We start from the raw sequence: 23,313 nt of genomic DNA on the forward strand, positions 1-23,313 counted from the left end.
AACAAAAACTTTCCAGAGCTCACACAAAACTGGAACTTGTTCAAATTTCTACCAGCCAGGATCACCTTACGGATTGCATGGAACACTTATTAGAGCCCATATGTGAGTCATACCATAGGAGAAGGGCTAAAGGAGTCATAGAGGTAAAGCTACCCTAGACCTCTCCTAAGTAGTTTATGATCAAGCCCTAACTGGGCCAAGCTGATCCTTAAATAACTGACTGCCAGAACAAAGTCCAATGACCTTTAAAGGAATACCAAAAAATTCATTACTCAACAACATAAAATTCACAGTCTGGCATCCAATGAATAATTACAAGGGAGACAAAGAAGCAGGAGATAAATCAATATACACAAATAGATTATAAATTGACAAGTGATGGAATTAGCATCTAAGTAATTTAAAACAGCTATTAAAATATAAGTATAATCAGAGACTTAAAGGAAAATATATATGAGAGAAATAATAATAAAACTCCAAGGGATAAAAGATAAAATATCTGATATAAAAATTTCACAGATGGTATTAATAATAGATTAGAGTCTGCAAAAGAAAAGTGAACTCAAAGAAATACTATTTAAAATAAAATATTCAAAATAAAGCAGAGAGAAAAAAAAAACTGATGGAGGTTGGGGACACAGAATAGAAACTTAGTGACCTGTAGGAAAATATCAAGTCATCTAATATATGTATGTAATTGGAGTCCCTGAATTTGGGAGGGGCATTGTACAATGTGTAAAATATGTGTAGAAATAATAGCCAAAAGTTTTCCTGATTTGATGGAAACTATAAACCTACAGATTCAAGAAGTTTAATGAACCCCAGTGGGATAAACACGATTTAAAAAAAAAAAACAGACTGAGGTACAGGATAATTCTGTAAGCCTGTGTTAAAGCAAAAACTTTTAAAAGCAATCATAGAGAGGGAAAAGAATAGATGTACAGAGGAAGAAAGATAATCATACACAGGCTTTTCCTTAGAAACTGCAAGTCTTGTGACAGTGTTTTAGGACAATAAAATGGTACCTTTAAATTGCTCAGAGAAAAAGAATCTCTCTGCCAAAAATTATATACTCAATGAAAGTGTTTAAAAAGTGAAAGCGATAGGGATCCCCGGGTCCCCGGCTCAGCGGTTCAAGTGCCTGCCTTTGCTCCAGGATGTGATCCTGGAGTCCCGGGATCAAGTCCCATGTTGGGCTCTCTGCATAGAGCCTGCTTCTCCCTCTGTCTGTGTCTCTGCTCCCCTCTCTCTCTATGTCTATCATGAATAAATAAATAAATCTTTAAAAAAATGTAATGTAATGACTTTCAGACAAAATTAGAGAAAGTTCACTACCATCAAACCTGCACTTACAATAAATGCCAGCAATGACATTTATTGGTGAGGAGGGGAGGGGGATAGAAGGATACTGTTGAAAGTGTTTTGCATTATACCTGAAATTACATTATTTGAAGGTAGACAGTGGTATGTTTAAGATGCATATTGTAAATTCTAGAGTAATCAAAAATAAAACATGTAGTATGATTAATAAACCAATAATGGATATAAAATGGAATACTAAAAACCCCCTCAATTCCTCAAAAGAAGGCAAATAAAAGCGGGGAGGGGGGGAGAAGAAACAAAGAACAGATGGAACAAATGGAAGTAGCAAGATGTCACATTTATAACCCACCATGTTGATAATTGCATTAAATAAACATCAATGGTTTGAACCAGAGTTTCTCAGCCTTAGTACTATTGACATTTAGGGCCAGTTATTTCTTGGTGTGGGAGGTTGTGCTTTGCATCCTAGGGTGTTGATAGCATCCCTGGCCTCTATGCACTAGATACCAGTAGAGACCTCCCCCACCTCTGCCATTTGACAACCAAAAATATCTCCAGACATTGCCAAATGTTAAGAGCTGCTGATCTAAACACTAATTAAAAAGCAAAGAATGTCTGAAGGAAAAGCAGGATCCAATTATATTTAGTCTTTAAAAAAAACCCTATTCTGGGCAGCAGGCCCCCCCCCCTCCCCCGTGTTGCAGCGGTTTAGCGCCCCTGGCAGCCTGGGGTGTGATCCTAGAGACCTGGGATCTAGTCCCATGTCAGGCTCCCTGCATGGAGCCTGCTTCTCTCTCTGCCTGTGTCTCTGCCTCTCTCTCTCTCTGTCACTCTCTGTCTCTATGAATAAATAAATAAAAAATCTTAACAAAAAAAAAAAAACAAATAAAAACCCCCTATTCTAATATAAAGAGGGGGAAACAGGTTAAAAGTAAAAGGATGGTTTCCTTGGTCGACTAAATGCACAATAAGGTCCTTTTGTGTGCTAAGGTTGTATGACCACTGCTCTATTCTGCAGCATTCCACTGATTCCCACTATCCATTCACTCATGTGGCAAACCATAAGCACAAAAGACATGCAAAAAAAGTCCCCTTCCCTCCCCTGTATTTTGTCACCCAATTCTCCTTCCTGATGGCATCTCATATTACTGTTTCTTCTGTATTCTTCCAAAGATGTTCCATGCATTTGCTAATATGAGTACAGGCATATTTCTCCCCCACAAATGAGAACACACACAATATTCAGCATATGGGCCTGTCCCCTCACCTCCCGTAGTATATGTTGGAAATCTTTCATATCAGTACACAGAGATAGATCTTCCCCATTTAAAAATTTTTATAGCTGGATAGCATTCCATTGTATTGATGTGCTGTAATATATTTCACAGTCCTTTATTGATGGACAATTGCTTCCAGTCTTCGCTAGCACAAATAATATATCAATGGATATGACCTTGACTCCTATCCTTTCACACCTCTATCAGTGTATGGTAGGATAAATTACAGAAATGGAATCCTTGGATCCAAGACTATGTATGTATTTGTTTTCTGGGGACATACTGCAAAACTGTCCCTTGTGGAGGTTATAAAAACTTTTTTTTTTTATATTTCGCTAATCTGATAGATGGAAAATGCTACCTTGCATAGTTGATTTGCAGTTAAGTGAGCATGAATATCTTTTTCATGTGCCTGAGTGGTATTGCGTTTTTGTTGTGAACTATCTCTTCATATCCTTTGAGTTGGTGAATTTATAAAAGGTAGAGCCTGTGATCTGGTGAAAGACGATGGTCATGTCTGGCCAATGACCTTGACGCCAGCATCAACACACCTGTCACCTGTCTGTGGATTTATTAACCCAGGTATGGGATGTTGGCTTTGCTATGTGCTGTGTGACCTTGGGCGAGTTACTTGACCTCTTTGGGCTCCCACGTCCAAGTCCCCAGCGCAGGCTCTCGCGGGGCGGCACCTTTAAAAGCAAGGAGTCGCCTTGGACCCCGTGAGTCGACAAAGTGCAAGACACGCTTCTCCGCGGGCAAATTGTGCAAATTGTGCCGGGGCGCCGAGGCCATCACGTAGCAACCCCGCCGCGGAGGTCGGGAGTGCGCGGGGACGAACGGGGGCCTGGCTCCGTGAAGTCCAAGTTCTCCCTTCCGAGAAAGCCGCCACCCGGGCCGTGGCCGAGAACTAAAAATCGAGCCAAGAGGGAGCCACTTTCTGCGGCGACAGTCGCCCTCGCGGCCGCCGCGGGCTCCCAGGGCCCTCCCCTCCCGGGCCGAGCGCGGCGCTGCAGCGGGTGCGGCGCGGCCCGGGCCCGGGTGGGGGAGGCGGGGGTGGGCCCGCGGTCACGTGAGCCGCGCCAGCTGTGAGCGGGGGGCGGCGGCCCGGGCGCCCGAGCCTGGGGAGGGGGAAGCGCCCGACGGCCGCCTCCGCCACTGCAGCCGCAGCCCCCGATGTGGCCGCAGTGATCGCCGCCGCCGCCGCGCGCACCCTCGGCGGCCGCAGCATCCGCCCCGCAGAGCCCGCCGGAGCCCGCCGCCCCGCAGGTGAGCCGCAGGCACGGCCCGAGCGCACGGCTGGGGCGCACGGCCGGGGCGCACCGCGTCCGCAGCCGCCTCTCCCGGCCTCTCCCCGCGTCCGCCATCGCCGGCCGCCGTGCCTCGTCGCCAAGCCCGTCGCTCCCGGCCCGCGGGCAGATGGGGGCTGGGGCAGGCTGCGGGCTCTGGGGGCCCGGGGGAGAGGCGGCCCCGGCCCGGCTTGGGGAGGACCCGAGGTTGGCGGGGTGGGGGTGGGGGTGGGGGTGGCGCAGGACGGGGACGCCCCACCCCGGGGCGCGGGCACTGCCGCCTGCTTTGAGCCTGCGCCCCCGCTGTGCTCCCAACCCCGTCCTATGCCCTGACCTCTGGGTGCTTTTCCTGCGTTTTCCTTTTCCTGGTAGCCAAGTTGCTGCCCCGCTGGGGTGTGTGCCTGTGCCCCCCACCCCCTCCACCCCTCCACCCTTCCACCCCTCCTTTCCCTCACCACCTCCATCACCCCTCCACCCCCGCCATCCCCCCACCCCTCCATCACTCCTACACCCCCTCCATCCTCCACCCCTCCATCTCCCGTCCACCCCTCCATCTCCCGTCCACCCCCCACTCCTCCACCCCTCCAGCACCCCTACACCCCCCACCCCTCCATCCCCCACCCCTCCTTCCCCCCACCCCTCCACCTCTCCATTCCCCCATCCCTCCACCCCCTCCACCCTCTCCACCCCTTCCACCCCTTCACTCTCCATCCTCCACCCCCTCCTTCCCCCCACCCCTCCACTCCCTCCACTCCTTCCACCCCTCCACCTCTCCATCCCCTCACCCCTCCGTCACCCCTGCATCCCCCCACCCCTCCACCCCCTCCACCCTCTCCACCCCCTCCACTCCTTCCACCCCGCCACCTCTCCATCCCCACACCCCTCCGTCACCCCTCCACCCCTCCACCCATCGGGCTGCTCCCGGGGTTCGCAGCTCTCTCGGTGGGGGCAGCGCTGGAGTGGGCCTGGCACCTTCCCGGGAGGTAGCGCACCTGCCGCCCGGGGGGCGCGAACACGGCTGCCTGGTGGGGCCCGCTGTCCTTGACCTGGCCCTGCGCCCGGGCATCGGGGCCAGGGACTGCCCTCCCTTAAGGGCAAACGCGCGGGCTGTAGCCGTCTCGTCTATGCGGGCTGCGGGAGTTGACCCAACAGCCCCCACCCCGACCAGCCGCACTCGGGGAGGTTCTTGGGAGCGGGGGTGGCGGGGTTCGCGGTGGCGCCCGGACACGTCCTGGCGAACGGCACTCGGGCACTCATGCCTTTCTGCTGTGATCATGCACTTCGCTCGGTTCGCTGGTCTGTCCGGACGCCCGTTACTTGGCAGCATCACTGCCGAGGTCTGAGACGAGTGTGGTCTGCAAAACCGAAGGGACGCTCGAACTTTCAGAGAATTGACAAGAACTCGGATTTAGGGGTTTCAAATGGACATTAAATGCAAGTGCGTCCGAGGAAGCCGTCATCGCAGTGACTCGAAACTGACTTGGTAGAGCTTTCTGGATGTGCTGTTCAATTCTGACCCGTGATGGTCTTGAATTACACTTGTGTCCAGCTTCCCGGTGGGGTGTGCGTGTGTGTGCGCGTGTGCGTGTGCGCCAGCCGTGTTCCAGGCCTGACCAGAAGATGCCACGGGGTGCAGAGGAAACCTATGTTAATTCAAAATGGCAGCATGAAAAATCAGGCCAGGCAGAAGCCTAGAGACCACAGCTAACGTCAGCTGCCCCCTGACTTAGGCCTTGGTGAAGAAATAGCCGCAGGGAAGGCTCCGGAGTGTGGCTGCAGCTGGTCCTAAGGGGTAGGAAGGGATTCTTGCAGCAGGCTAGGTTTTAGGGTGCAGCAGGGTCATGGGGAGGTGAAGTGGGAAGTTTGGAGTGCTATAATTATCTTCTCCAACTTCTTGAAAGCTGAAAGACCTAATTAAAATTTTCTGTGATTTTGATCTGATTTTCTCCAGGCTCCGCTAAAGACGATTTATGTGGCTGCTTTTGTCTGTTTGATACAAAACTTCTGTTTATTTTATACCTGCAAGTGGCTCTTAAAAGACTTAAGCGTCTAGTTGTAAACATCACCCAAGGACAGTACATGACAAATACCAGGTTCTTAGAGCAAGTTTCATTGGAAGAACTGTACAGCTCCATGATCAAGCATCCAGGCATCAGAGAATGATAAATTCTTGAAAGGTGACTCATTTTAGGATTTTTTTTTTCCCCCGGTTTCATGGCTGTGCTGCCAGCCATCTTCTCATTTAGGAAAGAGGAGATGCATGAGGAGGCAAGTGTTCCAGGGATAATGAAATAGAGGATGATTAGTGCTATGGTCAGGAATGGCGAGCTGGAAGCAGCCTGGAGAGCACTCTGCTGTCAACCCTCTTTTTTCAGCCCAGGAAGCTGAATCCAGCAGGGTGATTGGGCTGCACCCAAGGTCATATAGCTGGTTGGCAACTGGCAGTGAGAATTGAAGTCCAGGTCTCGTAACTGCCCAGGTCAGGGTTCCACATGCCACCTTTTTACAGCCTGGATTAAGGGGACAAACCTGTCATTATTAGAATGGCAAACAGAGCAATTCAAAAGCAAACTGTAACATGAATTTAAAAATCTATGGGTATTTAAAGTAAGTGGCTACATCTTAGTTTTCAAATTCAAAACCATTTAAATTCTTAAGCTCTGTGTACCTCATGTACACATTTTCCAGTGACTAGACTGCCTCTATATTTAAGCACCAAAAATGTAATTTTACTTATATTCTTTAAGATAAACACATTCTATGATTTAAAAATGGGTGGCTCGCGTTTGTGGAGAATCATTAGGTCAACTTCATTTTTTAAAAGAAACCAAAGTAGGATGTGTAATAGCTTTTGAATATGTCTAATTTTAAGTAAAAGGTAAACAATGGGCCTAGTTTAAAATAACTTTGAAGCAGCTCTTTGAGGCTCTTTCTAGAATTTGAACTTGAATTCTCTTGGTCATATACCAGTAACCACAGATCTACTAAAGTCAAGGTGGAAAGTGTGCATGGGTTAGTATTTGTAAGGAGGTGGTGAGGATACAAAATATCTCTTGTGGGCATTCCATATCTGCAGAAGGAGAAGGTGCATGGATTGCAGGGAACAAGGAGAATAATTTGCAGTGGTGAAGCAGATAGGAGCTAGGTATGGATGATTATTTGCAAGTGCAGACAGATGATGATACCATGTATGCTGTTTAAAAAAGGATAAGTTGCCTTAGAGTGTGAACGTGAATATTCATTCACTTAAATTCCCCTGATATGCCAAGGATATTTAAAATCACGAATTTGGGAAATACTTAACCATGTGCAATTTGTGTTTGTTGGGGAACAATAAGCCAAAGTTATTTTTAAAAAGTCTTCAAGATCTCTTTATCCAGCAATAACCAGTCCTTAGGAATGAATGAGAGCCTAGGTCTGTGCTGATTCAATAGCCAGTAGCCACGTGTGGCTATTGAGCACTTGAAATGTGGATAGTCTGAACTGAGATGTGTGAACTACACACCACATTTAAATATTTATATGAAAAGAATTTAAAATATCTCATTAATTGTGTATTGATTATATATTTAATATTTGAGATATATTCAGTTTAAATAAAATATGTTATTAACAATAGTTTCACCAGTTTCTTTTTTTTAGGTGTGGCTCCTAGAAAACATAAAATTATTATTATTTTTTTATATATTTTTTATTGGAGTTCAATTTACCAACATATAGCATAACACCTAGTGCACATCCTGTCAAGTGCCCCCCTCAGTGTCCGTCACCCAGTCACCCCATCCCCCCGCTCACCTCCCCTTCCACTACCCCTTGTTCATTTCCCAGAGTTCGGAGTCTCTCATGCTCTGTCAGCTTCTCTGATATTTCCCACTCATTTTTATCTCCTTTCCCCTTGATCTCTTTCACTGTTATTTATATTCCCCGAATGAATGAGACCATATAATGTTGGTCCTTCTCTGATTGACTTACTTCACTCAGCATAATACCCTCCAGTTCCATCCATGTTGAAGCAAATGGTGGGTATTCATCGTTTCTAATGGCTGAGGAATATTCCACTGTATATAGAGACCACATCTTCTTTATCCATTCATCTTTTGATGGACACTGAGGCTCCTTCCACAGTTTGGCTATTGTGGACATTGCTGCTATAAACATTGGGGTGCAAGTATCTCAGTTTTTCACTGCATCTGTATCTTTGGGGTTAATCCCCAGCAGTGCAATTGCTGGGTTGTAGGGTAGCTCTATTTGAAAACATAAAAATATATTATGTGGTTTCCATCTGTTTTTCATTACACTGTGTTGGTCTAGATCATTAACAGAAATGGAGGTTGGTTAGGATGTGTGGTACTGTTCACAGAACTGGGTGTGTATAGAAGCTAGATGGAGACAGAGTGGATGGAGAAGGACCACCAGGAGTGCGTGCTCAGGGACCCTTGGTAATCGGAGAGCATGAGTATGGAGTGTGCTGGGCCTGCTGAGTTATGAGACTCCTGAAGTAGAAAAAACAGTGTGTGGGGATCCAAGATTTGGAATCTATGGAATTGTGGTTGGCAGGGGTTGTGGTGGTGGGACAGGAACCCAGATGGTGGAAAGGTAGCATGGACACAACTGTAAATCACACTGGAAAGTAACTTCCGAGTCTGAGATGTCTGGTTTCACAAACATATCTAGCACATTGAAATGAGATGAACAGATCTCATTCAGAGTTCTAGCTCTGGTTCTGCCTCTAATTAGAGGTGTGACCTTGAGCAAGTCATTCGTTCAGATGCTTCTCAGTCACCTTCTTTTTAAAATGAGACGAACAAGGGCTGTCCACCAACTAGCTAGGTGGTTTCCATGGGATGAGATATGGCATATTAAAATACAGGGATTTATTAGAATTTAAATTACTTTATTACAACACTACACACCGAGATAACTTTTACTTCTACATGTGTGCATAGGAGGACTACAACAACCAAAAGACCAGCCTTCTTCTGGTTCTACCAATATGTGTTTTAAAAATTTAAATTTTTGAGTAATAATATTTTGGGAGGAGATTAGGAATGAGTTGGAGATCTGCACAGATTCCTCCCCTCTTCTCCCCATCCTAAATAGTTAATTATCCCAACAACATATATTGTTTAATACAATAAAGGTGTCCTTTCACCTTGGTTTCTTTTTTTAAATTTATTCATGAGAGACACACATAAAGAGAGAAGCAGAGATGTAGGCAGAGGGAAAAGCAGGCTCCATGCAGGGAGCCTGACGTGGGACTTGATCCCGGGACTCCAGGATCACGCCCTGGGCTGAAGGCAGGCGCTAAACCGCTGAGCCACCCAGGCGCTCCTCACCTTGGTTTCAAATTCAACCTTCATCATACCCTAATTTCCTATAATATATGGGTATATTTCAGTAGTGTCGGCTCTGTTAATCTGTCTGTTCTTGCATGAGTATTAAACTGTTATAATTACTGAAACTTCATAACATGGTTTAATACCATGGGCAAGTCTTTCCTCATTAGTTTTCATTTATGAAACTTCTTGGCTTCTCCCAAATCCTTTCTAGATGAGCTTCAGGATCATTTTTTATCAGGTTGTATCCAAGATTGATTGCTGCCTAGTGACCCCATGGATTAATGTAGGGAAGACTGACACCTCCATATAGCTTCGGATCTTTACAGCAAAGCACAGGCATCTCTCCCTGCCCTTCAGATCTTCTCCTAGGTCCCCATAAGCCTTATAATTTTTTTCATTGAGAATTTGTACATCTCTCTCTAGTAAACTTGTCAGAAAATGGGAAGAAGCCCTGTAAAGAAAACTGTAAAACTTGACTAATGGGTTTAGAATCTCATGCCAACAGAGACATTTCCTGCCTTTGGATGGCAAGGTAGAGTCAGGGTGGTTAGGGCATTTTGGAGTCTGGGTTCTTCCTCTACTACTTTCTTATTATATGACTCTGGGCAAGACTTAACCGCTGTTGATCTCAATTTTCTCATCTTTAAAAAGGAGAAAATAAGGGATGCCTGGGTGGCTCAGACAGTTAAGTGTCTGACTTCACTCAGGTCATGATCTCAGGGTCCTCATGCTCAGCCTGGAGTCTGCTTCTTCCTCTTCCTCCACCCCTCCTCCTGCCTTGTGAGCACTCTCTCTCTCAAATAAATGAATAAAATCTTAAAAAAAAAAAAAAAAGGGAGGGGGATAGTATTACCTTTGTGATGTGATTATTGTGTGTTATTTATTTATATATTATATATATCTATATATATTGCTTAGCATGTTACTAAGCACATAGTGAATGCTTTATACTCTCAATAATAGTAATATATGATTGTAAGATTTTATGCATTTTACATTATTACATGGAATAATGTAAGATTTTGTGATTTTGATTATTTTAGTTATTTCTGTCAAATGAATCTATAAATCAGTATCATGTTTAGATCATAGGTCCAGAGAGGCCCTGGAAATATTTCAAGAGGCCAAATTTTTATTTTATTTTTTAAAAATATTTTAAAAATTTATTCATGAGAGAGAGAGAGAGAGAGAGAGAGAGAGGCAGAGACATAGGCAGAGGGAGAAGCAGGATCCATGCAGAGAGCCAGATGTGGGACTCAGTCCTGGGTCTCTGGGATCATGCCCTGGGCTGAAGGCAGCGCTAAACCGCTGAGCCACCTGGGCTGCCCTTTGCCAAATTTTTAAAGAGTTCAGCTGAACTTAGGAAACAAATGAATGGAAGAGCTAAGAAATGTAAAAGGCAGTTACCAGGGGTGAAGTAGGATATGTACTTGCTCTGTCTCTGAGGTAGATTGGCCACAACCCTTGAGCACTTTGTTCCTGCCCTGTACCAGGAATAGGCAGATCCTTTTCCATCATTCTGTGTCCCTTCTACCCTCACTGTCATCCGTACTCCCAGGCTGGGCCTCATATGGAACAATCTTCTCAGCAATCCATAAGGATGATTACAAAGCTCTTGTAGTAGAAGGGATGCCTAAGATCACATGTCCCATTCCCTTTGGGACAAGGGAGCAACCTGTCATCCAAGAAGGCAAGAGTGATGTAGGCATTAATCGCACCCTCCTTTAGAAGCTTCCCACATCATCAGCCCAGCCTGGGATGGTGGGTGAACTGAACTGGATGGAATGTCAGGTTACTCAGTCAGGGTGCCTGGGAGGGGAAGGTGCTAAGGGCTGACCAGCTTGAGCCTCACTTGAAACAGAGAGGGAACTTGAGAAGGTTAATGTTCCTTCTTCTGTTCTTAATAGTTATATATTTAGTCTAACTCTCCCAGGGCTTAATATACTCCCCTGAAGTGAGTTACATATCTTAGAAAGCTCCTATAAGCATTTCTAGTCATTATTATAAGTTGGGTTGCTGCCCTTCTCTCTCCGCTGTGTTCATGAGCACCTCTTCTAGGTGATAAAGACCTTGAAAATCTCGTTTTAGTTCTGTTTTTCCCTTGGGTTGAACAAGGTGCTTGCAGGTGGCTAGGGGCTCAAAATACAAATTGGTAATTCATCTGACTTCTTAAAAATTCTGATTAAATAATGTAGTGATCAGAGGCTCTTCTGAATATCTTTTTCTCCTCTCAAAGTAAAACCTTAGTGTATTTTTAAATTGCACTTAGAAGTGCCCTAGTGACCTGAAAGAATTAAATGAAATATCTTTCTTAAACACTAAAGGAATCAGATTTTTTAAATAATTAAAAACCCAGTAAAGTAATGTGAGCTTGCTATAAATTTAAAATGACATAACTAGGTAAAGTAAAATTTAAAGCTTCTATCTCTGTATCCCATCCTTACCTGCATGCCAATTCTCATTTTATATATATATATATATATTTTTTTTTTTTTTTAAGATTTTATTTATTCATGAGAGACACAGAGAGAGTGGCAGAGACATAGGCAGAGGGAGAAGCAGACTTCCTGCAGGGAGCCTGATGTGGGACTTGATTCTGGGATTTCAGGATCACACCCTGAGCTAAAGGCAGGCGCGTTCAACCACTGAGCCACCCAGGTGTCCCTCAGTTAGATATTAATCCATAAATCCTTTAAGGTTCTTTTCTCTTTTTTTTTTGTATATACTTATATTTACATAAATGTATGTGTATACATATATATGTATATACATATATACATGCATATATTCCCATATATGAACACAAGTTTCTGTTGATAGTAAAATGGGATATATTTTCTAATAGTAAAACACAGCAAATAGCTCTGGCATTAATGGGTATTTACAATGTAGTTTTTAGGTCAAATTTTGCTAGATGTGATAAAGTAATTCTCTGGTTACCAGCAAGATTTAAATCTTACTACTTTTTTTCCTTCTGTAGGAAATGAATATTTAGCCAATTTTTCACAGGCACAGTGTAAATCACCATTTTAAGAATGACTGAGAAGAGTTTTTGAAATCCCAGTTTGCAGAGTTAACAGGTACATATCAAATCACATTAATGGGGAAAGACCAGAATAGACAATGCATTATTTAGATGGAAGAAGAAAACAGATGGTGGGAATAGGAAGGTCGTAATTAAAAGCAACCTTGCCAAATTAGTGGACACAATGGCAGCAATGTCAGAAATGAGAACAGAAGGAAATGAAAGGATCCTGGATGTGGTTTGCTTAGTAGCTTCTAGATCTTTCTCACAGAGAATGCTTTTGGCAGCTAACCACACACCTGCCTATCTCAAACACATTCTTCTTCTTCATCTCCATTACCATTATGCTTCAAGAACTTTGTTTTTTAAGCAAATTAAAGGAGCAAACCTTGAATGTTTCTCTATTGTATTACCTCGGTTAATCCCCGTAGTAGTTCATGGTGAATGGACATCAAGGCTCACTGTATAAATGAAGAATTTGGTAAGTAGAGGAGCTGTACCAGAGAGATTAATTTAACTGCACAGTCTAACTTATATCATTAATGTGATGCAAGTCACTTGTTTTTTATGTTACTATGAAAGATGGAAAACGTCTTCCAACCTGCCATGAATACATGGAAGGAAGAAAACATCTTCCTTACAATGAACTGGAGGTGACTATATTTTTCTAATTTGGCAAGCTTGAGTGGGAAATTAATCTTGCCTCTTTCCTAAAATTAAAAAAAAATTGTCATATCCATGAGAAATGGATGCCATTCAACTAATTTCTCCTCTTCCTTTTTTTTTTTTTTAAAGATTTTAATTTATTTATTTATGAGAGACACAGAGAGGTAGGGACATAGGCAGAGGGAGAAGCAGACTCCTCGCAGGGAGCCTGATGTGGGACTCAATCCCAGGACCCTGGGATCACGACTTGAGTCAAAGGCAGATGTTCAAACATGAGCCACCCAGGTGCCCCTCTCTGCTTTCCTTCACTCTGAAATCCCTCAAAGGGCTCTTATTTTTTTTTTGACTCAGATTCTCACTTTCTATCCAAGGCAGAGGAATCATAATAGTCACCAATCTTGCGGCCTGAGTTTTCTTGTAAGTGATACCGTATTTTAAATACCCCAGAGTGATGGACAGACTCCTGGGTGTGGTGGGATTTTTGCAGATGGTCCTTGAATTCACATGAGCCATATATATTTACACTACTGTTTTTCAAATATATAAGGATTGCCTTGCCATTTAATATATACAAATCCATTGGAAGGGTTACCAAATTCATAACATATATTCATTATGTATTTCCCATCCAACTATAATGACTCTTACGTGGAGGTTTCCGTGAAATTCTTTTGACATTTATAAGTTGGAAAACATCATATTAGAATATTTTGCATTATAGAGAAGTTCTGGAGTGATTTGAAGAATACTTTTGTGATGTGACCTTTCGCCACTTATCCTGTGAATAAATGCAGATTAACGGACAACATTCCATTTGACTATATCTAGAAAGCTCTACATTCCCTTAGTTATTAGTTTGTCACATGAATCATTCAGTTAGACGTTTTGCTTTATTCATATTTCTCATTGTGACCATTTATTGCAAATAAGGCAGAATCAGATTTTTCCCAAAGGTAAAATGAGTTCATTTGCCCTGACTGAGTTATATGGTTCACCCCAATTCCCGGGTCTCTACCTTGTTGTAAGACCATATTTATTACCTGAAATGAGTTAGAAATAGATTATGATTGCAACTCTTAATTTTATTTTTTTAAAAAATATTCTCATTACAAATTCTGTACTTTCCTGTGGGAAATTTGAAAATGCCCGAATACATGGAGGTTAAGAAATTGTGATTCTACAACCCAGAGATACTATGACTCTTAAAAATTTTGTTGCATTTCCTTATGATCTTTTTGCATTATCTATTTAGGTAATACATAATTTGAATGATACTATATTTAATTTGTGTGACCTCTTTTCATTTCACCAGCTTGATTCTGTGTATTTATATATTTTCCAGCTTTCCATGATATGTATAGATAGCCAATTACATATTATGTGTTTGTTTTGTTTTTTTTTATTCTTACCATCTAAATGGCTGTATTTTTGAGGAAGTGAATGAAGCAGCAGTGGCCCATTAAATTATTAGGGGTTATGATGAAGTTGAATAGTTGTTAATTACCTGAAATTTTAGTTATTTAATTTAATTTATTTATTTAAAAAATTTTTTTTGAGAGAGCGAGTATTTGTGTGCATGAGCAGGGGTGTGGAGGGCAAAGGGAGAGAATCTTTTTAAATTTATTTTTTATTTTTTTATTTTTTAATATTATATTTACTCATGAGAGATACAGAGTGAGAGAGAGAGGTGCAGAGACACAGGCAGGGGGAGAAGCAGGCTCCATGCAGGGAGCCCGACACTGGACTTGATCCTAGGACTCCAGGATCATGCCCTGGGCTACAGGCGGCGCTAAACCGCTGTGCCACCAGGGCTGCCCGAGAATCTTTTTTTAGAGATTTATTTATTTATTTTGAGAGAGAGTGAGAACAGGGTGGGTGGGAGAGGCAGAGGGAGAGAGAGTTTCCATGCCCATTGCAGATCCCAACTTGGGGCCTGATCCCACAACCCTGAGATCACGACCTGAGGTGAAACCAAGAGTCCAGTGCCCAACTGGCTGCACCACGCAGGCACTCTGAGAAAAAGAATCTCAAGCAGACTCTATACCCAGGGTGGAGCCCAATGTGGGGCTGGATCTCATGACCCTGAGATCATGACCTGATCCGAAACCAAGAGTTGGACCCTCAACTGACTGAGCTACCCAGGTACCCTGGTTTTATAATTTTAAATAGGCACTCATTTCTTCAGCTAATAACATTTATTGCAGTATTTTTGAAATGAATAACAAACAAGTTTGTGGTCATTTCAATCATTAAGAAAAAAGCATGCAGAGGATATTTCTTAACTGTCTTGCTGGTTTAGAAATATTCAGCTACTTGAAATGATATTTAACTCTTCTTTTCTGACTCATATTCTCACTTTCTATCCAAGGTAGAGAAGTCATGATAGTTGCCAATCTTGCATCTGTTAAATGAACGCTTTTTTTTTAAAGGCATTTTTAAAGAGTTGGATGAAACTTCATTTCTTTAAAGTGGTAAAAAATGCAAAACATTGAAATAACCATTAACAATTCATATCTTCCTGATTATCATGTACCCTCATTTTCCTGTGTTAAGTCTAGAGACCAAGAAAGCATAGGCTCCTACACTTCAACTTGTCCTACTAGGGAAAAGAAAACCCTGCTCTCTCAAGTCAACCAGAGATGGGTTTCACCCACCTTCAGCAGAGAGTATTGCTGCCAAGCTGTTGCTGAATTCAGCAACAGTCAATTAAAATTAAATGGTTTCTTAAAAATAAATTTGGGAAACGAGAAGCAGAAAGTTGATGGCCTTTGAGGCTGGGGGATGCCTTGGAGGGGCAGTTATTGTATTGTTATATGTGTGCTGAATGTTTCCACAAACAGCCAGGCAGAAAAAATGAATAATGCTTTTGAGGAGCAAAGAGGTTAAACAACCTGCACTCCTGGGTATTGCACACCAGTCTGAACTGGCTGCATCAGAATCACCTGGGCATTTGTTAGAACTAGCCTTCCTGTGATCTCAGCCTACATCTACTGAATAGAATCAACAAGGAGGGTGTGTCTAGGAATCTGCCATTTTAAGGAACTCCCCAGATGATTTTGATGCATGATCAAATATAAATACCATGAATTAAACCACAGCATGGGAACACCTTGGCAAAATTAGATTTTCCTGCTCTTTTTCTCTCTTTAAAGGTAAAATAGATATGTTCCTTCCCCTTTATTTATTCAACAAACATTTATTGAGGTCTTATTATGTGCCAGTCTGTGTGCTAGATGCCAGGGAAACAGGACTTATGTAAGAGTTCTTGCCTTCATGGGACTTAGAGTCTGATGATCAGAGAGACAGGCATTTTGAAACTTGAGGAAGTTTCCCCCATTGCATAAACATACAAGACAAACTAAGGTCTCTCTTCATCCTCCTGCCCCAATAATCCTTCCTCAAAGAGGTATCTGAGCCCTAGACAAGTTACAAGTATAACTCGAAGAAAACATTCCTTGTATTAGATCAGTTCAATGCTATTTCTAGCCTCAAAGGAATTTTGAACATCTCCTCATGTGCTCTGCTTTTTTTTTTTTTTAAGGATTTATTTTTTAAGTTTAGAGGAAGAGAGAGAAAGTACATGTGCTGTCAGGGCGAGGGGAACAGGGAGAGGGAGAGAATCTCTCACAGACACCCTGCTGAGTAGAGCCCAACTCAGGGCCCAATCTCACAACCCTCAGATCAGGACCTGAGCCAAAATGAAGAGTTGGTTACTTAACCAACTGAGCCATCCATGCGCTTTGCTTTAAAATGTTATTTATTATAGAAAATTATAAGCATATACCAAAGTAAAGAGAACAGTATAGTAAACCACTGCACGCCCATTACCCAACCTCAGCCGTCTTTATTACATAGCCAACCTTGTCTCATCTGAACTGTCACCCTTTCTTTCTACCCTGGATTACTTTCAGAATATCTTTTCACATGGAAATATTCCAGTATGTATCTCTAAAAGATATGGGCTCTTTTTCAGACATAACCACAATGGCATAATATCTAAAACAAGAATTCCTTAATGTCTTCAAATATTCAATCAGTATTCACATTTCTCCAAATGTTTTATAAAGTTTTTATATCGTTTATTTAAATCAGGATCCAAATAAATTCCATTCAGTGCTGATGTATCTCTGAAGTAACTTTGTCTCTTAATCTCTTTTTCCTTTCAGTTCTTGTTGTTGTTGAAGAAATCAGATTTACCCTATAATTTCTCCTAGTCTAGGCTTTCCTCATTGCCTCCCGATGGTGTCATCTGCATTCTCTGTAAACTGATAGTTAAGATCTGGAGGCACTATCACTCCAGTTTGATTCTTTATGGGCATTTTAGTTACACTTTGGACCATGTGTCTGCTGTGCCAGGTGTAAACTGTTGGTGAGAAAGGGTGAAGGAGCCATAGGAGGGATTGGTGTAATGGTGGCAAACCATCACCAGTGAGTAAGAAAGAGGAAAGTAAACATTTATTGGTTGTCCACTGTATACAGCCATAGGACCTGGTTTTCCACATGCTCTCATATAAATGCAAGTGCTATGGTGTGCTTGGGGGATTAGTTCCATTTTCACATGTGGAAACTCTGGTGCAGAGAGTTCATGACCTGCCTGTGTCTTACAGTTGGTGGGTAGAGTCAGATATGAACAAAGGTCTGCTTGTCTTGAAGCCTATCATTCTCTTGCCTCTGTATACACTGGGCTACAGGGCCAAGTAGGCAATGTAAATGAGTACAATTGACTCAACATTGAAAAAAGAAAGAAAAAAAGCACCAGCCCTAGGATGATGCTAGGTGCCACTATATTGTCCTCAGTGTCAGAGGGTGTAGGGGAATGTGGGGAAGAGCCCCTGCTCAGCTCCTTCCTGTCTTGATCTCATGCAGGAATGTGCACCCAGTGTTGCCAGATGTTTTGAGTTTTCAGAAGTCAAGTATCTGAATATCTATGAAAAATCTTTAGATTTAAAAATGTCAGCTGCCAATTCAGATTTTAAAAAACATGACCTAGGACAACACCCTGAACCAAGCCTGCCACCCCCTTCCCACCTCATGCTGCACAGAGGTACATCACCTGAAGGTTGGGGCTGATGACTGGGGCAATTAACTGTTCCAGGAAGGTGTTGCCCCTGAAATTAGAGAAAAGGCCAAGACATCAAGTGACAACAGACCAGATCTTCGAGAAGTCACAGAGCGTTTAGATACTTCAAGGGAAAAAGCCAGTTTCTGAAGTCTGAACAGATCAGACCCTGACAAAGGAACCCCCCTCCTTGTGTACCTTTCCTCATGCTCCTGAGGACTGAGTCCTCACTGTGTCCCAGATGGCATTCTGAGCATTTTGTAAGTATTTGCAAGCTTCAACTCATTTTAGCCTCTCCACAGCCCTGTCATTATCCTGTCGTGGAAACGTGGCAGGGCTCTGAGATTCCAACCTACTTTGACTCCACAGCCTGCTTGCTCACTTACTGCCCTATGTGGTCTTTCTTCCGTTAAATAGTTCCTCGTTCAAGGCATTGAGTATTAGAAACTGCAGTTCCCTGGCTGTGGACTTCCAAAGCCTGATGCTCTACTATCCTGAGCTTTCAACAAAACAGTAGGATTTTCCTTCTTTGAGGCATGGCTTGATGAGCCTTTCGTTGGTTCTGGTTAGCATTTACATCCAGTTCCAAGTGAGACAATTCCTTTCCCAAACACTCTATTGATTCCTTACTATTCCACCAATAGGCACATGACAAAGAAACCAATTCGTAAGTGACTTTCATTTGTTCTGTTTTCACTTCGGCAGGAATATCAATAATTAAAGGAACTTATCAATAAATAAAATAATGCAATAAAATAATGTCTTCTTGGCTTTTCTGGAAGTTGGTGATTCACAGACACTGGATTTCAGCTCACCCAGCCCTCTCAGTAAAGCTGGAGCTTGCAGAGCCAGGAAGCCTTGCTGGACCTCTGGCTTGCATTTTGTGTGCAAGTAAAGGCACTTTGTCACCATCCCTTGTGAGACAGTTAATAAGCCTATAGCTTGTAGAGATGGTCCTTTTCTTCCTCTCAGGCAGTTTAAGGCTTTCCTCTTGCTGGGTCAGGTGACAGATGAGGGACACTCTGGAGTTTCCCTGACATAAAAGGGCAGGGCAGTTAAGCCCCCGCCCAGCCGGGCCTGACCATTCATGCACTTCAATAACAGCTTCCAGGACTCAGGACAAAGACCGGTTCTCGCTTGCGGCTTCCTCCCTCCTGTCTAGACATTCTGCGAGTGGTCTCCTAGCTACAGGGCTGCAGTGCCCCAGCCCTGCACGCCTGCACAGCCAGGGGGTGAGGTGCGGCCCCCGTGTGGGGGACCCTAGGGGTGCTCCAGCATCTTGTCCCCATGAGGAGCCGTGACTCCTGAAAGTCTGCTAGGGAGGACAGTGGTGGTTAGGACCAGCTTGGGGGACTTCACCCCAGCGGCGGCACCTGCCCTAATGCTGTGGGGTTGCGGTACCACCGCCTCTAGCCATATGTGGCTGTAGAATTAAAAGATTTTTTGGTAAAATCTACATAACATAGATTTATCATCCTAACATCACTTTTTAAGTGCACAGTTTAGTCGTGTTAAGTGTACTCGCCTTGTGCAACCGATCTCCAGAACTTTTTTGGCCTGCAAAGCTGAAACTGTATCCACCTCCCCATTCCCCCTTAAACAACTCCCCAGGCCCCCTCCTCCCAGCCGCTGGCAGCCACCTTTCCACTTCCTGTCTCTATGTATGAATTGACTACTCCAGGAGCCTCCTACAGGTGAGATTATACAGTATTTGCTTTGGTGTGATTGGTTCATTTCACTTAGTATAATAAGCACTATTTAGGTTTAAATTAATTAAAAATTCAGCTCCGGATGTGCACTAGCCATATTTCAAGTACTCAGTAGCCCCATGTGGCCAGTGGCCATCATATTGGACAGCCAGACACAGAACGTTTTCATTATTGCAGAAATTTCTCTTGGACAGGGCTCATCTAAAAGCAGATGGGTGGTTTATACAGACAAGTGCTGGAGGCAGGGGCTGGGAGAAGGAAAGTACTAGCTGTTTTTTTCTCACCATTACAGCTAATGAATAATCTGATTCCTCCCTGCCCCCTGCCCCCAAATAGTACCGGCTACCTGATGTTTTAATAATTGCAACTCCCATCCTTATCCCAGCCCTACATCTTCCAGCATCATGGAGCAAGAAAAATAATCCAGTTTGAGAAAATACACAGTACAGATTACAGATAAATGTACTTTAAAATATTCTTATTGAGTACATCTCAGGAAATGCCTGTCAGTTTAACCATCTATGGGAGTTGAATTAGAGTGTTTCATTAATTGGAACTATCCAGTTTATCGCTAACTTGGCAAGAATCCTAATTGGTATTTATCACAAAGAAGCCTTATTCAGTAGACCTACCCTTGAAGCTGTTGCTTTTAAAGATTTTTGCTTGAGGCCCACAGTAAGAGAAAGTTGTATCTCAACCCAGGGCATACACACACTTTATGTGTATCTATACCCGAACTTAAAGTTCCTTGGAACAACACTTAACCTTCTTAAGTGTGATGCATACATTCTTTTATTTAAAAAAAATGCTTGCCTATTCAAAACACTGATCCCATGCACTAAATTGATTTTGTAACCCTCAAAAGGGCCACAACATACATTTTGGAAAACACAGTTTTAGCTACACCAAGCTATTCCTGGAATAGCTTTAGCTATTCAGGCCTGGGATGTAGTGCTGCCCCCCATCCCTTCCTTGGGTCCCCATGACTCCAAAAATGGCTTACAAATGAAAACAAGCAAGTTTGGGGGCACCTGGGTGGGTGGCTCAGTAGTTGAGCATCTGCCTTTGGCTTAGGTCGAGATCCTGGGGTCCTGGGACCGAGTCCCACATCAGGCTCCCTACAGGGAGCAAGAAGCCTGACTCATGGCTGGACCCTGAGATCATGACCCAAGCAAAAGGCAGGCGCTCAAGAGACAGAACCAGCCAGGTCCCCCCAAAACAAGCAAGTTTTTTAAAAAGCCTTTGATCATGGCTTTGCTTCTAAGTGAGTTCTGTCCATTGGTTTAAGTAGAGAGTATTATGATAGAATCCATTATCAAATGGTCGTACTGTGTTTTCCAAAGCCAAATAAACAACACTTTTTCATACAGAAGATTTCTTTCTTTTTTTTTTTTTTAAGATTTTATTTATTTATTCATGAGAGATACAGAGAGAAAGGCAGAGACACAGGCAAAGGGAGAAGCAGGCTCTGCAATGGGAGCCTAAGGCAGGACTCCATCCCAGGACCCCCAGGGTCACGACCTTGAGCCAAAGGCAGAAAGAAGCTCAGTCACTGAGCCACTCAGGTGCCCCCATGCAGTAAATTTCTGTATTAGCATGTGTGATTGGGAGTGCATTGAATTTTAGCTTACTTTTCTTTATGAAGGATAATATCACATCATATATATATATATATATATATATATATATATATATAAAATACTATATAAAGTTATTGAGGGAGGAGGAGGAAAAAAATCTTAGTTTCTGGTGTCATGCATGGCCAATTTAATGGTTTATAGATCTCTTGCAAAGATTTTAAAATGCATGTTTTATACAGTATGTAGATGAGTCAACTTGTCAGATTTTTTTTCTTTTGTAGTGTAACTGGTATGTTAACTAGTATGTTGACAGATAATAGGAACAAAATGGGAGTTTCCTGAATCACTTTCAGAAACATTTCATCTCAGAGTCAACAGAGAATTGGCTTTCTTAAGGGCCTGTTTTTCCTTTCACCTTAACCAAGGAGACAACACTGTAAGAGGCCTGCCCCCTATTTGTGTGAATAATAGTAATGAAAATTTGTGTACTCCTTGAGCAACTCTGAATTAGGCAAGCTGTAGAAAAAAGGAGAAGAAAGTATCAGAATAAGTATAATAATGCTGAATAATAAAAAATATTCATCCTTGGGAATGAAGGATGGACAAAATGGCTGAAGGTGGCCAAAAGACAACAAACTTACAGTTTAACAAAATATTAAATAAGTCCTGGGGATGTCAGGGACAGCAACTATAGTTAATGATACTGTATTACATATCTGAAACGTTAAGGGAGTAGATCTTAAAAGTTCTCATCACAAGCAAAAAAATTCTGTAACTGTGGTGATAGACACTGACTAGACTTATTAGACTGATCGTTTTGCAGTGTATCCAAATATTGAATCATTTTGTTGTGCACCTGAAGCTAATTTAATGTATGTTAATTATACCTCCATAAAAAAAATGTCATCCTAACTGTACCTCATAAGAATTTTCCAGTTTTGAAATTTTAGATGTGTCGGGATGTAGAAGTAGAGCAAAGTGTTTTCTTTAAAATTCCAGGGGCCTGGCTGACTCAGTTGGTTGAGTGTTCAACTTTTGATTTCAGCTCAGGTCATAATCTCAGGGATTGAGTCCCAAGTTAGGGTCCATGCACAGCAGGGAGTCTGCTGGAGGATTCTCTCTCTGGTCTCCCTCAGCCCATTCCCCTGATCTCTCTCTCTCTCTCTCAAATAAATAAACCTTAAAAAATAATAAAAAAATACAATTTCCAAATTGGTACTATCCATCAGGCTTATTTTAAAAAAATCATTCTTGTGTTTATGTAACTACAAATACTTGTAGGGCAATCGGAAATTAAAAGAAGATATGAAGAAATTAGGAAAAATTCAGTGGTCAGGCTACCGCTGTTAATATTTTGGGCACATTTCCTTCTAGTCTTTTCTATATGTATTTTTACATAATTAGAGTAATTTATTTTGGATCTTCCTCCTCAGCCATTTCTCTGTGCAATTAAAAATTCTTCACAAACATTTTTAATGCTTTTATAGCATCGATGTAGCATGAATTTTTAAGCTATTTCTCTGATGCTGGACAATTAAGTTTTAGTTTTCCACCTTTATAAATACCACCGTGATGAGCATTTTTGTGCATAATATTTGTCAGTGTTCCTGATCATTCCTTAGGATAGATACATAGAAATAGACTTACTTGTTGATCCTTCATTTATATCTAATGAGCTAGCTCTTCTCCATCACAGCCAACTTCTTTGAAAAGTTGTTTGGGAGCACTGGCTCCACTTCCTACCTAACACATGGCTTAAAAGCCTCCATTGGGATAGACATCCATGTCTATCGTGGCATAGACACTAAAATCTTTGCTGTGGTCAGCAAGATTTAACGTGGACCGGCCTGTCTAGCTGCTTGTCCAGCCTCTTCCCCATTCTCTCTGGCCTCAGTTGCCCTGGCTTTCTGATTTATTGGCTCCTTGCCGTTCCTCCAGCCTCAGGGCCTTCAGAGCTGCTTACACGTCTCTGAAACAGTCTCCCTCCCCTGATCATCTCTTCTTTGTGTAGGAGGAGGTGAGATGTCTGCTTAGAGGAGGTAGTTGGAG

At 42.7% G+C, this 23,313-nt stretch overlaps 1 protein-coding gene across 2 annotated transcripts in view; it reads left to right on the forward strand.

Annotated features, from left to right (window-relative positions):
- Positions 1-3,707: 3,707 nt before the first annotated feature.
- Positions 3,708-23,313, forward strand: part of SCRN1 (secernin 1) — a 63,516-nt gene continuing 43,910 nt past the window's right edge. For both annotated transcript variants that reach the window (XM_077856366.1, XM_077856367.1), the window contains exon 1: positions 3,708-3,866. The gene's annotated coding sequence lies outside the window, so the exon portion shown is untranslated. The remainder of the gene's footprint in view (positions 3,867-23,313) is intronic.

The sequence above is a fragment of the Canis aureus genome, chromosome 18 (genome assembly GCF_053574225.1).
Source record: "Canis aureus isolate CA01 chromosome 18, VMU_Caureus_v.1.0, whole genome shotgun sequence".
NCBI classification, from domain to species: Eukaryota; Metazoa; Chordata; class Mammalia; order Carnivora; family Canidae; genus Canis; species Canis aureus.